At 36.7% G+C, this 15,141-nt stretch overlaps 2 long non-coding RNA genes across 2 annotated transcripts; both read left to right on the top strand.

Annotated features, from left to right (window-relative positions):
* Window positions 1-3,793: 3,793 nt before the first annotated feature.
* LOC141388108 (uncharacterized) lies at window positions 3,794-5,810 on the top strand. Its single transcript, XR_012408716.1, has 2 exons — window positions 3,794-3,994; window positions 4,073-5,810. It is a non-coding gene; the product is annotated as an uncharacterized lncRNA (long non-coding RNA).
* A 7,303-nt stretch (window positions 5,811-13,113) lies between these two features.
* Window positions 13,114-14,856, top strand: LOC141388114 (uncharacterized). Its single transcript, XR_012408726.1, has 2 exons — window positions 13,114-13,281; window positions 13,360-14,856. It is a non-coding gene; the product is annotated as an uncharacterized lncRNA (long non-coding RNA).
* The last annotated feature ends 285 nt before the right edge of the window (window positions 14,857-15,141 follow it).

Genomic DNA, 15,141 nt, shown 5'->3' with positions numbered 1-15,141 from the left:
TCGTTTGGAGTAAAAATTAAAAATACCAGCTACAACTCGTCGAAGTATGAGAAGTAAAAGAGTTTTATGTGGCCAGTGCAAAAAGGAGGTGATAGAAAACAAGGAAGACAGTATCGAGTGACAGTATCGAGAATGACACTGAATCAGGTGGAACATTAAAAGAAGAACTGCGACATATTAAAAATAAACTAAACAAACTTGATGAACTACATGAATCGATGTGTTTCATGTCAACAAAATTCGATAAAGCGCTAAGAGGAGTAAATGAAAATAGAAAGAAAATTGAATATATTGAAAAAGAAAATAAAAACTTAAAGCTTGAAGTAAAAAGTCTAAAAGAAACAGTAAAATTTTTGAACGATCAGCGCGTTAAAAATGGTCGAAATCGATGCCGCGCAAACTGTAATCGATTTATCTAAGTCAGTTGGTTTCGAAATACAAAAAGAATCAATTGATGATGCTTATTTTATAAAAAGAAGTAGCCAAGCCAACACAAAGGCAAGATTAATTGTGAAATTTGCATCAAAAACACCGAAAAACAAACTTATGTCTTTAAAACCACAATTGAATTGCAAAGAAGAAACTAAATCGATTTACGTAAATGATTTCTTGGGTAGAGAGACCATGGAACTATTGAAATATGCAAAATCACTAAAGTCCGCCGGTTATAGCAGAGTTTATTCACACTCTGGAAAAATTTTCATGAAGAAGAGTGACATAACCAAGCCTAGACTAACACACTCGGTACAAGATGTCGACGCACTATTATTGGATGCAACTACGAATAAACATCATTCGAGAAGACAATCCAAAAAACTTGTATCTGTATCAGATATTTCAGATGTATCCGATGATGGAGATCAAGATGATAATCAGCTTATGTCCCCAGTAACTAAACATTTAATAATCATTGTATTGTTTTTTTCTTTATATAATATTTAATTACTTTAAACATGAATTCCAATAATAAATATTTTTCAAATTTAAATGATTTTAATAATTATTTAGAAAAATTCGCAAGTAACATTTTTAGTATAATATCTGTAAACATGCGTAGCATTTCGTCAATTAATAAATTTAAAGAATTTAAGAATCTTACAATTCTTACATCTTGAGATACTGCCAAATGTTATCGTAGTACATACAGATCTATAATATTCCTGGCTACAAAGCCATCCATTGTTGCAGGAATGATGCATACGGTGGAACTTCTGTCTTTATTAAGAACGATTTTGAATACAATGTTGATATCTGTGAAAACAAACATTTTATTGATTCAATTACTGTTTCAATAAACAATTTTAAAATAAATGGAAAACCTTTGAAATTCACGAGTTTCTATCGCTCGCAAAAATGCAATCTGATTTCTTTTTATGATTTTATTGAGAACAGGTTACTGAGCATTGGTTATTCACCAAGTGTTATTGTAGGAGATTCAAATATAGATTTTTTAAATGCCTCTGAATCATCTGAATTTTCAAATATTTTACTTCAATTTAACTATGAAACTTGCCACGATCTTATTACCCGTCCATCGAGTGGGAAGTCAATAGATAATGTATTCAGCAATTTTGCAAATACAATACTAGTAGATTCTGTAGAATGTAAGCTTACAGATCACAATGTAATATTTTGCAAAATAATGGAACAAATTGGAAACGATAAGAGAATACATATCCATTGTGATTATAACTTGTTGAAAGAGAGAATTCGAGAAAAATTTCGAAACATGCAAATGTGTGGTGACGCAAATGCTGATATGGCACACATGTTGGGCATTTTTTCTGATTCCATTAAGAGATCAACAATGAAAAGTACAGAAGTGGTATTCTCAAGGGATTTGATAGCACCGTGGATCAATGACAATATTTTAGCACTTATAAATTTAAGGAAAAACTTGTTATCCAAAAGAAGAAAGAAAAGGCGCAAGTGTAAGTATAGAGAGCAGGCTTAAACGCATAAGTAAAATCATTAAAAAGGCTACTAGGATATGTATGAATTGCTTCTATCAATCTAATCTTAAAGACCTTCAAAACATTTCGAAGAAATGTTGGAGATTTTTGAATGAACATTTAGGTAGGGCTTTACATTCAGAAATAAAATTGAAGGATGAGAATGGCGACTGTATAGATAATAACGAGATGTGTGAAATATTCAACAGGTTTTTTGCAGATATTCCTTGTCAGTTGAAAGAACAGATTGAGCATTTTCCTACTGACTGTTTTAACATGTTCAACATGCTTACAACTGTACAACACTCATTTAATTCTTGTGGAAACACTGATGAGGAGGTCTTAGACATTATTAATAAACTTCAAATAAGCAAAAGTCCAGGTCATGATGGTGTCAACACGAAGATGTTGAAATTATGTGCGAATATCATTGTACCATAGTTAGTAAATGTATTTAACACAATTATTGATACATTGGTTTATCCAGATGTACTAAACATTTCCAAAGTCATTCCTATACCGAAGTGCAAAAATACGTATAATATCGAAGAGTTTAGACCGATTGCGCTGTTATCTACATTTGATAAAATTTTGGAAAAAAATTTTCAAAAACAATTGAAGAACACAATTGATTTCAAAAACGGTAGTGGGACGCTAGAAGCAGTAGTCAATGTAGTTAACACAATTTGCGATGGATTAGATAATGGTCACGGTGGAGTAGCAGGTGTGTTCTATGATTTGTCAAAATCATTTGACTTAGTAGACCATGACATTTTACTACACAAGCTTTTATTCTATGGAGTTGTTGGCAATTCATATAAAATTATAGAAAGTTACCTTCGAAACAGGAAACAGTTTGTGCAGATAAGTACATGTTGCAGTAAAACAGAAGATACCAAATATGGCGTCCCACAGGGAAGTGTTTTAGAGCCTTTCCTTTTTTCAATATATTTAAATGATATAGCAAATTTGAAATTATATGGGAAGCTTATTATGTATGCTGATGACATGAGTCTGTTTTATCCATATTCGCATGCAGTTATCTTGAAAGCCCAGATTGAGCATGACGCATTGGCAATTTATGAGTATGCAAGAATAAATGGATTGTGTTTAAACTCGGAAAAAACTAAAATCATTCGATTTCGCCCTCATTGTAATGGTGGCGATGTTTTTAATGCTACTATCTGTAGAAAGGTTATAACAGAGAGCAATTGTTTGAAATATTTAGGTTTAAATTTTCAGAGTAACTTGGCATGGAATAATCATTTGCAATATGTTAAAGCAAACGTAGCCCCGTCAATAGGTTTACTTTATAAATTAAAAAACAAGTTCGATGAAAAAACTAAGTTATTATTATATAATACAGTTATTTATTGTTACAAAAAGAATACAGATTTCAAGTCATTGCAAAGATCGCAAAACAGGGCTCTTAGACTAGTTTACAATCTTCCACAAAGATTTTCCACATCATTGCTATTCAAAAACGTATCTAAAACTATGTTACAAATACACGGACTTCACAAAATGCAACTACTAATGTATATGTATAAAGCTGTTAACAACATTGGTTATCACGTAATACCATTTTCTCAAAACCAAACAAATATCATCACTAGAAATAGTAACAATCTTCATTTAAAAGGTGCAGATAATTGCTATTCAAAAACGTATCTAAAACTATTTTACCAATACACGGACTTTGTTATGTTAACCGTTTACATTGATGGTTAAACTAAGAGAATGTAAACGTACTCTAGGCGACGGCGTAAGGAACGCCGCTAAATAAATTGGGTCAACCAAATTTGACATTTTTTTGGCAGGTGGCAACATTGTTACAAAAGGGGATAGCATGAGAACTGCAACCAACTTTGCTCACCATTTTAGAAAAGAAAAGTGGAAGAGGTAATTGCACAAAAGTTCAACAGAAGTTTTTGCAAGAAGCAAACTTTTTAACAACGCCATTTTGTTGAATGTAAACTTGCTTCGGGGAGCAAGATAAATATAAAGCGGTACACAAAATATTGTGTATAACGGACGATACGGTGAGTTTGCGATTAATTGTAAAGGCAATATTGGCAGTTAGTTAAAACTCGTGATTGTTGTGATTTGACCATTTACAGAAGTAAAACGCAGTTGCGGGCACATAACCTGGTGGCGCCAAAAAGACACCAACTCCTTGTAAGGCGTCTCAGCAAACAAGGGCAGTAATAATTTGGCCGAATTATTTATTAGAAGAAAAGCATGGTCGTCCATGCGGCCTGTTCATTTTGGCATACAATTGGTTATGCTGCAACCCATAGCACCCACTTGTTGGTTGTGTAAATGGTCGCCATCTTGTTTGGTTGGAGTTTGCCAATAAGAACAACTTTATGCGGCAGAAGAGGCAAAACAAAATCCACTTTAATACGCCTATTGAGGACAATTCGCGGCTTCTAATTAAAAGAAGGCTAAATTAAAATTGCTGCGGCCCGGCTCCATATTTTTCATTTTCGCTTCCAACCGCCTAGCATCTAGTATGGTCCTCCATCGATAAGCTCACCGGATTATTTATCACCATCTCCCACAATCAGCCCTTGATCAGTCACTGCCAGTCATCATCATCTGCCACCAATCATCATCATCATTCTTCACCCCCAGTAAAACGAAGCTCCCGGCTATAAACCCCTGGACAAAGATCCTGATTATCCCAGCTGAAACAGATAAGTACCATAGAAAGAATGGAATTATAATCGTGTTACGCATAGTATCTGTATTTTTGTCGCGAATATATCGTGAAGTAATTTTTACTCCATACCTCTCCGCCACAGGCGGGGAAGTATGTGGTACTTCCTTTCAACATTGAGATCGACGGTCAGCCGATCATAAATTGAAATTAATTAACTTTGCTTAATTTTTTTTTATAAAAAAAAGGTTTTCTGAATTTGATCATATGTTTAAGTGAACATGTCTGTACTACATATATACATGTATGTACATATGTAAATTGACTTTTATAGCGGTAAATTTCTGAACATAGCGGTGCATCACCACGTGCAGTATTCGCGAGTACAGAAGGGTAGAACATAAAAGAAAAGAGAAACAGAAGAGGAACGCAAAATGAGAAATAATTAAGATCGTCTATAGCAAGGTGTAAGATTTATTTTTACACTGCATTTGTTTTTAACGCCATAAGCTTTCATTGGTCTCAAAGTGCGTTTTGGCCTCTAATCGTTCTTTAAGTATTTTTACTTTTACTCGTTGAAAATGTATTTGTGAATTCTGTGCTGACAGGTGTAACCGATTATTCTTTTAGTAACTTTGAAACTATTTAGTATTCAATTTTGGATACTAACAAATCATTCTTAACAAAACCGCCTTGGATCTTTTTATCCACCTTATACATATATGTGCATGGTGTATATATGTATATAACCATTAGAATTTATACATGAAAAATTATACTTATATAATTTAGAATTTTAAGGCATAGTCTAGAATCAATTCTCACTTTAAATTTATTATTGTTGATTTAAATCTTAATTAATCCTTTCATTGATTTAAACCCTTGTCATTTATTTGAGGATGTCGATCCCAATCAAAGTTTGATAAAAATTAAGCATCATATTTTTTTTTGATAATTCTGGATCATTCCAATTGAGCTCAATAGGGTTAGTGATTCCTTTTGATATCATAGTACAAGTGCATATTAGCACTGGCATTGTGGTTGACAACCAATTCATCTGCTTTTGATCATTTTTTTTTTTTAATTATAATTTGTAGAGTCTTTATAAATGTTTCCTTGGACACTAATGAATATGTAAATATTTTTGGACCATATGGGTATCCAAATAAAACCTGAATTGTCTTTATAATATGAAACCATATTTGTTGAATATGTGGTAAATATTTCTTTATAAGGTAATGTAGAAGGGAGGTTCAGCCAATGGAAGTTTTTTTTGGGAGTCAATTAAGACTCATTGGGGATTTTCTTTGCAGAAATCCATTGGGTGGGCAAGGTAACCCAACAACACCTGGGTACCCAACATCAGCAACAACAACAACTTTAATTCTTTTGAATTTAAAGAAGCATTTCTTTTTTTTGTGATTTTGTGATTGATAATGAATCAATTTTGTTTATGGCTAGTCAGGAGTGGCCACTGAGCTAGACCGAATCTCTTCAATGGCAAGTGTATACCAGCGACATCTTGGTATGCCTCATTCCCCTTTACACTCCAAACTAGTTACATAACAATGGCGCCCAACGTACAAGCCAATGTCTCAGGTTCAACTCCCATCAATGGGAATTGTTCCTGTACATTAGGTGTATGAATTTTTGTTTGATTGGTTTTCAGTATGTCTTGAGTTGTTGTTATATTACAACATACCAATTGCGACTTAAGGTCAATTAAATTTTAACATCATTTCTTGAATTTCATCTTAAAGAAAAGAGTTTTAGTCGTCTTGCAAGCCTGAGTTTATGTCAAGCTGCAATTTTGTGACAAAACTTCTGCGTTATTGAATTCATACTTCGACTTTCTTTAAAGCTTTATAATATATTGCCATCTGCAGTTGATTATTTATGATCATTTGCATGATTTGCGATATTATAGATGCTTTCATATATTGATTTATTAGAATTGAAATTTTTTTGGGGAAAATTTTGACCACGCTTTTGGAAGATGATGAGTATTGTTTGTTGTTGTTGATTTTTTTTATTTATCTTGGCTGATACCTTAACCTTCTACTAATTACCTTTAATTTTATGGAAATTCTGATCATCAATTATTTGAAATACTTCTGAAAATTATTGGGAATAAAATTATTGACATTTAATTAATTGTTGGCACCTTTAAGACATACTAGTTTTCATTTTTTTTTTCTGGCACCTGCACTGATAAGATCTTTTGGCAAACTTGTTTTTTTCCTGTTTCTGGTTTGAGAATTGAATGTGAAGCATCGTCGTGGAACCTGGTGAAACCTTTCGAGATTTCAATTGGGATCTGTGGTGCATTAGTTTTTGTCAGATTTTTCAGAGGTGGTAGTAATTTACTATTAACTTTGCTGGAATTTTCTACCGTGGTAGTTACCAAACTATTTCCGATTGCGGGAGGCATAGGGTCGTCGCCCTCAAGACATTTGTTTTTCTCCTTTTGATTAAAAGACTGCAGGAGGGGTTTGATAGGCTCAAACTACTGATTGCTAGTTCTTACTTTTAAAATATATAAGCTTTAAGTAGCAATATATTTCTGTTTGTTTTCACGTACACACAGGGTGTACACAGAACTGGACTAACTGTTTCCGAAGACTGGTCTTCAGTTCGACTCGAGGTCAGCTGAAGTACCTTAAGGTTGTAGGGGTGGTTAGTCCGGAGAGCCTTCGGACGGCAGCGCTCAACCTTGAGTTGGAGCATTTTCCGTAGGACTGGTTGTTGTCTGGTTGTCGATTTCCCAGTGTATCTTTAGAAAGCCGTTCTATGCTTAACTAAAGATACACTGAAGAGACCTCGAGAAACTCTTTGAGGAAATTCTAACCGGCAACAATCACTCCTACGTTTTGAACAGTTTACCTCATAGAACAATAGGGGTAGGCGAAGAGGACTGAAGAGCCTATCGAAGTCCTATATATTTTTTTTCCTTCACCAGCTAAGACCTTTCATTTTTCTGATTCGAATATTATTCGAATTAATTTTACCCGGACTTACAAACTTTTACCCTGATCTACCACAGCCTAGATTATCCACTGTCTCAATTTATTCTGTTTTTCAGGATTTTTGAGTTTTTTTTTTCTGCTTATGAGAAACTTTGCAAGATTTATTGTTTTTTTGGTTCGATCCTTTTTTGAAATACCTGACCTGTTGGAACCATTTAAATTTTCATATTGAGTTTTGTTGCGTATGAGATTTTCTATATTGGACTTTTCGGAACCTTAAGGCAGTAACAGTGATTGACTGTTTCATCTATATATCTTTGGTATTTTTGTTGAATTTATGGTATCATACCTACCTTTTTGGAAACCTGTCGGTCATTAGAGAAGACATTTTTGGATTTTGAGCTTTTTATTGAAATTTATTGTTGTACTGAGTAATAAAAGTACATTTTTGGAAAGTTCTTCAATTTTTTTTTGTTGAGATTTGGTTTTGATTTGGACATCATGCAGCCTGCTACGGGTGCTAAGCCAAAAACTTACGGCATTATGACTAGGTCGACAAGTCAAGCAGTAGGAGAAGCTGCTGGAACAGAACCAGGTACCGGATCAGGTATCCCAGCTAGCGCTGATGGCAATGATCCGCCTACACCAAACGAATTTGCAAGTCCACCTACTCTTTCGCAAGTAAATGAGCAACCAAGCACAATTCCTAGACCTTCTTTTAGCCCTTTGACTATTCGTGGCAATGATGAAGATCAGGTTGATAGGCTTAGTAGCACAGGAGTTCTTGAGGTAGTTCAGTCCGCCTTAGAGGCCACCCAAGCATCAATGGTTGAAACCATGAAAAAGGAAATGCAGAAAGCGGTTGCTGCTGCAGTTCAAGCTGCTTTTTCTCAATCTTCCGTTCCTCCAGCTAATCCGATTAACAGACAAGAACCACATTCTCAAAGCATTGATTGGCCTCATGATTTGCCACCACTACAAACCGATACCAGACATGCAGGTTCGGGTAGTAGAAACCAGGAAGTTCCAAATCGAAATAGGGAAGATTTTAGTAGGCCCAGGTATCCATATCTCAGTAAGTGGGGCATTAAGTTTGATGCCACCCCAAAGACACCAAATGTCGAAGATTTTATCTTTCGAGTAGAAAGACTTCGGAATAGTTATGGCTGCCCGGAACAAGAATTAGTTGGTGAATTTCATCATTTACTGGAAGGCCGTCCTTGTCAGTGGTACTGGGGTCTGATCCGTCAATATCCAAATTTGAACTGGGAGATGTTAAAGTTGTGTATAGTTAGGGAATTCCAGCGTTTTCAATCAAATCTTGATGTAATGAGGCAGATTATGGACAGGAAGCAGGGGAGAGATGAGTCTGCTACACAATATATAGACGCTATAAATAATTTGCGTACTCAATTAAGGGAACCTTTGAAAGATTTTGAAGTTATAGACATCCTCAAAGCTGGATTGAAACCCAAACTTGCCCATTTAACATTTAGTGGCACTTTTTATTCGGTGGAACAATTCCGAAATGAAGTTAGGAAAGCTGAGGAATTTCTGGAAAGGGAATCATCACTGAGATTTAGGACCAACCAACCCCCTCGAATGATAAATGAAATTAACGATTCTGATTTTGATGATTTAGTCCATGATGTTGAGGAGTTGCGTTTACGGCAGAAGCCAACTGGTGTTTCCAAGAGTGAGCCTTCACGATGTTGGAATTGCGGCAGCAATGGCCACATTTTTAAGAACTGCTCTAGTTCACATCGTTCAATATTTTGTTTCCGCTGTGGATCACCAGGGGTTACCACTCCACAATGCAATCAATGCAAACAAATTAGTCGTCCTTCTAATGTTTCTAAATCCGAATCCATAGCTACTCAGACAGTGGATTGACTAGCCTCTACTGATGTTTCCATGTCTACAGATCCAATTCTTTCTGATCCATGTAGAGTATTACCCAGACTTTCCAATAACTTAGCCAAAACCAAACCTGATTTGACATTACCTTTTCACGTCCGCATGGCCAATTATATGAAGACTCGTGATAGAATTTTCAATTCCGAAATAACGGCCGATACCACTGTTTCTGTTTCCAAACGTATTATGAAGACTCGTGAGCGATATAAACGTAGGCGACTTAAGAGGTTATCAATATCGTCTGCTCAATTTTCTGATTTTAGACCCAATGATCCTCGACCATTTAAAGAAGTTCTTGTTAATGGAGTATCAGTTTTAGCTCTTTTTGATAGTGGAGCCAGTGTCACCTGCTTAGGTAAAAATTGTTTTTCTTTGGTTGATAAATTAAATCTGAAGGTTAATCCTGTATATAAATGTAGCGTCGGTACAGCTAGTGGCCAGCGAGTTTCTTGTTCTGGTAAAGTTAGTGTTGAGCTCTCGTACGACGGTAAGACGAAGACCATGGATGTTTATCTTATTCCTGGTCTCGAGAATTCCATGTACTGCGGGGTAGACTTTTGGAAAGAGTTCAGTGTAGCACCAAAACTTATCAGCAGCTTAGAGATCCATTCCGATAAAGTAGATTCCGATATGCATATCTTGTCCGATGACCAATTAGCCATGCTTGAGAAAGCTAAGGAAAGTTTTAGAGATTTTGAGAAGCATGGTCTCGGCAAGACAGATCTGGAGGAACATGTCATTGACACGGGGGATGCTGTCCCAATAAAACAGCGACATTATCCAGTATCGCCAGCTGTCGAGTCTCTTATATATCAGGAATTGGATCGTATGTTGAGTCTAGGGGTTATAGAACCGAGTACAAGTCCGTGGAATTCGCCAGTCACACTCGTACGTAGAGGCGAAAAGAACAGGCTTTGCTTGGATGCACGCAAGCTAAACGAAGTTACCGTAAAAGATGCTTATCCGCTACCATTTATAGACGCACTTTTAGGCAGGCTTCAAGACACTTATTTTATATCAAGCATCGACTTGAAGGATGCATTTTGGCAAGTGCCTCTGGCAACAGAAAGCCGTCCGAAGACTGCGTTTACAGTTCCGGGGAGACCACACTATCAATTTACCGTCATGCCGTTTGGGTTGTGCAATGCAGCCCAACGGTTATGTCGGTTAATGGATAGAGTGATCTCACCGGAACTGAAAAACAAGGTTTTCGTATAACTCGACGATTTGTTAGTAGTTTCTCCGGATTTTGACTCACATGTCGAACTACTTCGTCAGGTAGGTGAAATGTTGACCAGGGCAAACTTGACAATCAATCTCAAGAAATCCAAATTTTGTCGTCGAGAGCTTAGATACCTCGGGTATATTGTCGGGGCAGGAAAATTAAAGCCTGATCCATCAAAGATTAACTCAATCACTGATATTCCAATTCCAAAGTCCGCTAGAGATGTTCGTAGGTTCCTAGGGATGGCTTCTTGGTTTAGGCGCTTCATCAAAGATTATGCCGAAATAACCGCTCCCATGACTAGCACTTTGAAGAAGGGCAGAACTTTTTCATTCGATGATAATGCGATCGAGGCTTTTAACAAATTAAAAGTCGCTTTGACTACAAGTCCGATTTTAAATCATCCCGTTTTCGACAAGAGATTTTATGTCCAGTGTGACGCATCCAATTTAGGCTTAGGTGCGGTGCTGTTCCAGCTAGACGCTGAAGGTCTGGAACGTCCCATCGCCTTTCATTCCGCTCAGCTGACGAATGCTGAACGGAATTATAGTGTCACTGAGCGAGAGTGCTTAGCTGTGATCAGTGCAATAAAGAAATTCCGTCCCTTTATTGAAATGATGCCTTTCACGGTTATCACTGATCACAGCGCTTTGAAATGGCTGATGGGACAGAAAGATCTCAGTGGTCGGTTGGCGAGGTGGAGTCTGAAGCTTCAGGCTTTCAACTTCGACATTCAGCACCGTAAGGGATCGCAAAACGTTGTTGCGGACACATTATCCCGTTTGCACATGGATGAAATCAACATGTTCTCCGATGAAAAGCCATTGATCGACTTAAATTCGCCCGATTTTAAAAATGATGAATACACTCAGCTGATTGAATTAGTTCGTGAGAACGAAGACAGTCTTCCCGACTTAAAAATTGCCGATTCTTTTGTTTATAAAAGGACGATTCCGTCTGATGGCACACCGGTCCATGAAAATTTCCTTTGGAAACTCTGGGTTCCCTCCGGATTAACCGAATCACTTGTTGAAAACGCTCACAAGTCTGTTTTAAAGAGTCACTGTGGTATAGGTAGGACAATAGCTGCTCTTCGACAATATTTTTACTGGCCGAAGATGGCAAAGCAAGTCCGCGATTATATTAACTGTTGTGTTTTGTGTAAGGAGACTAAAGCTCCAAACAAGGTGTTACGACCGAAAATGGGAAACGAAACCGTCACTGATAGGCCATGGCAGAAAATTTTTATCGATTTTATAGGACCTTTTCCACGCTCTAAGTTAGGCAACGCGTATGTTTTCATTGTGTTAGATCACATGACCAAATTTGTTCTTTTGAAGCCTTTAGCGAAGGCCAACTCGCGAAATGTTATCCGATTTTTAGAAAGTGAAGTGTTTCACAAATTTGGTGTTCCGCAAACCGTTCACTCGGACAACGGGAAACAGTTTATTTCGTCCGAATTCACTTCCTTTCTAGATCGTTATGGTTGCACTCAAATCCGAAACGCGGTATATTCTCCACAGGCGAATGCATCGGAGAGAGTCAACCGAACAATTATCGCGGCGATTAGAACGTATGTGTCCGAAGATCAGAAAGATTGGGACCGATATTTATCAGCTATTGAATGTTCACTTCGGTCCACAATCCATACATCCATAGGATGTTCTCCATATTTTTCACTTTTCGGAACACACATGGTCACACACGGTAGCGCGTATGCTTTAGCAAAAAAACTAGGCACTTTGGAAGACGGATCGGTCGAAATTCTACCGAAACACAACGTTCACGATTTAATTAAAACTTCGATTAAGGAAAAACTTCACGATTCGTACGAGAAGTCAGCGGCTCGTTATAATACACGGACACGCGAGGTTAACTTTCAGCCAGGACAGGAAATACTTAGGCGGAACTTCATTTTGAGTGACGCATCGCGCCATCTTAATTCAAAGCTCTGTCATAAGTTTGTCAAGTGCAGAGTTGCCAGACAGGTTGGAAATTCATTATATGAGATAGAAGACTTACAAGGTAGGAAGATAGGGATCTACCATTCCAAGGACCTACAACACATGGTGCCAACAAAGTAATTGCCCGGCTTTCATTTCTTTTAATATTTTTGCTGATTTTATCAGGGTCGCGGTTCTTCCCCACCTCCTCAATACATCGGTTAACTTCCCGAATCAGTTAGCTCCGGCAGGCCTTTGCCAACGTGTTCGGGTTTGTTATGTTAACCGTTTACATTGATGGTTAAACCAAGAGAATGTAAACGTACTCTAGGCGACGGCGTAAGGAACGCCGCTAAATAAATTGGGTCAACCAAATTTGACATTTTTTTGGCAGGTGGCAACATTGTTACAAAAGGGGATAGCATGAGAACTGCAACCAACTTTGCTCACCATTTTAGAAAAGAAAAGTGGAAGAGGTAATTGCACAAAAGTTCAACAGAAGTTTTTGCAAGAAGCAAACTTTTTAACAACGCCATTTTGTTGAATGTAAACTTGCTTCGGGGAGCAAGATAAATATAAAGCGGTACACAAAATATTGTGTATAACGGACGATACGGTGAGTTTGCGATTAATTGTAAAGGCAATATTGGCAGTTAGTTAAAACTCGTGATTGTTGTGATTTGACCATTTACAGAAGTAAAACGCAGTTGCGGGCACATAACCTGGTGGCGCCAAAAAGACACCAACTCCTTGTAAGGCGTCTCAGCAAACAAGGGCAGTAATAATTTGGCCGAATTATTTATTAGAAGAAAAGCATGGTCGTCCATGCGGCCTGTTCATTTTGGCATACAATTGGTTATGCTGCAACCCATAGCACCCACTTGTTGGTTGTGTAAATGGTCGCCATCTTGTTTGGTTGGAGTTTGCCAATAAGAACAACTTTATGCGGCAGAAGAGGCAAAACAAAATCCACTTTAATACGCCTATTGAGGACAATTCGCGGCTTCTAATTAAAAGAAGGCTAAATTAAAATTGCTGCGGCCCGGCTCCATATTTTTCATTTTCGCTTCCAACCGCCTAGCATCTAGTATGGTCCTCCATCGATAAGCTCACCGGATTATTTATCACCATCTCCCACAATCAGCCCTTGATCAGTCACTGCCAGTCATCATCATCTGCCACCAATCATCATCATCATTCTTCACCCCCAGTAAAACGAAGCTCCCGGCTATAAACCCCTGGACAAAGATCCTGATTATCCCAGCTGAAACAGATAAGTACCATAGAAAGAATGGAATTATAATCGTGTTACGCATAGTATCTGTATTTTTGTCGCGAATATATCGTGAAGTAATTTTTACTCCATACCTCTCCGCCACAGGCGGGGAAGTATGTGGTACTTCCTTTCAACATTGAGATCGACGGTCAGCCGATCATAAATTGAAATTAATTAACTTTGCTTAATTTTTTTTTATAAAAAAAAGGTTTTCTGAATTTGATCATATGTTTAAGTGAACATGTCTGTACTACATATATACATGTATGTACATATGTAAATTGACTTTTATAGCGGTAAATTTCTGAACATAGCGGTGCATCACCACGTGCAGTATTCGCGAGTACAGAAGGGTAGAACATAAAAGAAAAGAGAAACAGAAGAGGAACGCAAAATGAGAAATAATTAAGATCGTCTATAGCAAGGTGTAAGATTTATTTTTACACTGCATTTGTTTTTAACGCCATAAGCTTTCATTGGTCTCAAAGTGCGTTTTGGCCTCTAATCGTTCTTTAAGTATTTTTACTTTTACTCGTTGAAAATGTATTTGTGAATTCTGTGCTGACAGGTGTAACCGATTATTCTTTTAGTAACTTTGAAACTATTTAGTATTCAATTTTGGATACTAACAAATCATTCTTAACAAAACCGCCTTGGATCTTTTTATCCACCTTATACATATATGTGCATGGTGTATATATGTATATAACCATTAGAATTTATACATGAAAAATTATACTTATATAATTTAGAATTTTAAGGCATAGTCTAGAATCAATTCTCACTTTAAATTTATTATTGTTGATTTAAATCTTAATTAATCCTTTCATTGATTTAAACCCTTGTCATTTATTTGAGGATGTCGATCCCAATCAAAGTTTGATAAAAATTAAGCATCATATTTTTTTTTGATAATTCTGGATCATTCCAATTGAGCTCAATAGGGTTAGTGATTCCTTTTGATATCATAGTACAAGTGCATATTAGCACTGGCATTGTGGTTGACAACCAATTCATCTGCTTTTGATCATTTTTTTTTTTTTTAATTATAATTTGTAGAGTCTTTATAAATGTTTCCTTGGACACTAATGAATATGTAAATATTTTTGGACCATATGGGTATCCAAATAAAACCTGAATTGTCTTTATAATATGAAACCATATTTGTTGAATATGTGGTAAATATTTCTTTATAAGGTA

This window comes from Musca autumnalis, unplaced genomic scaffold, assembly GCF_047663935.1.
Source record: "Musca autumnalis isolate F117 unplaced genomic scaffold, ASM4766393v1 scaffold_6, whole genome shotgun sequence".
Lineage (NCBI taxonomy): Eukaryota > Metazoa > Arthropoda > Insecta > Diptera > Muscidae > Musca > Musca autumnalis.
This window is presented reverse-complemented; position numbering and strand designations above follow the sequence as displayed.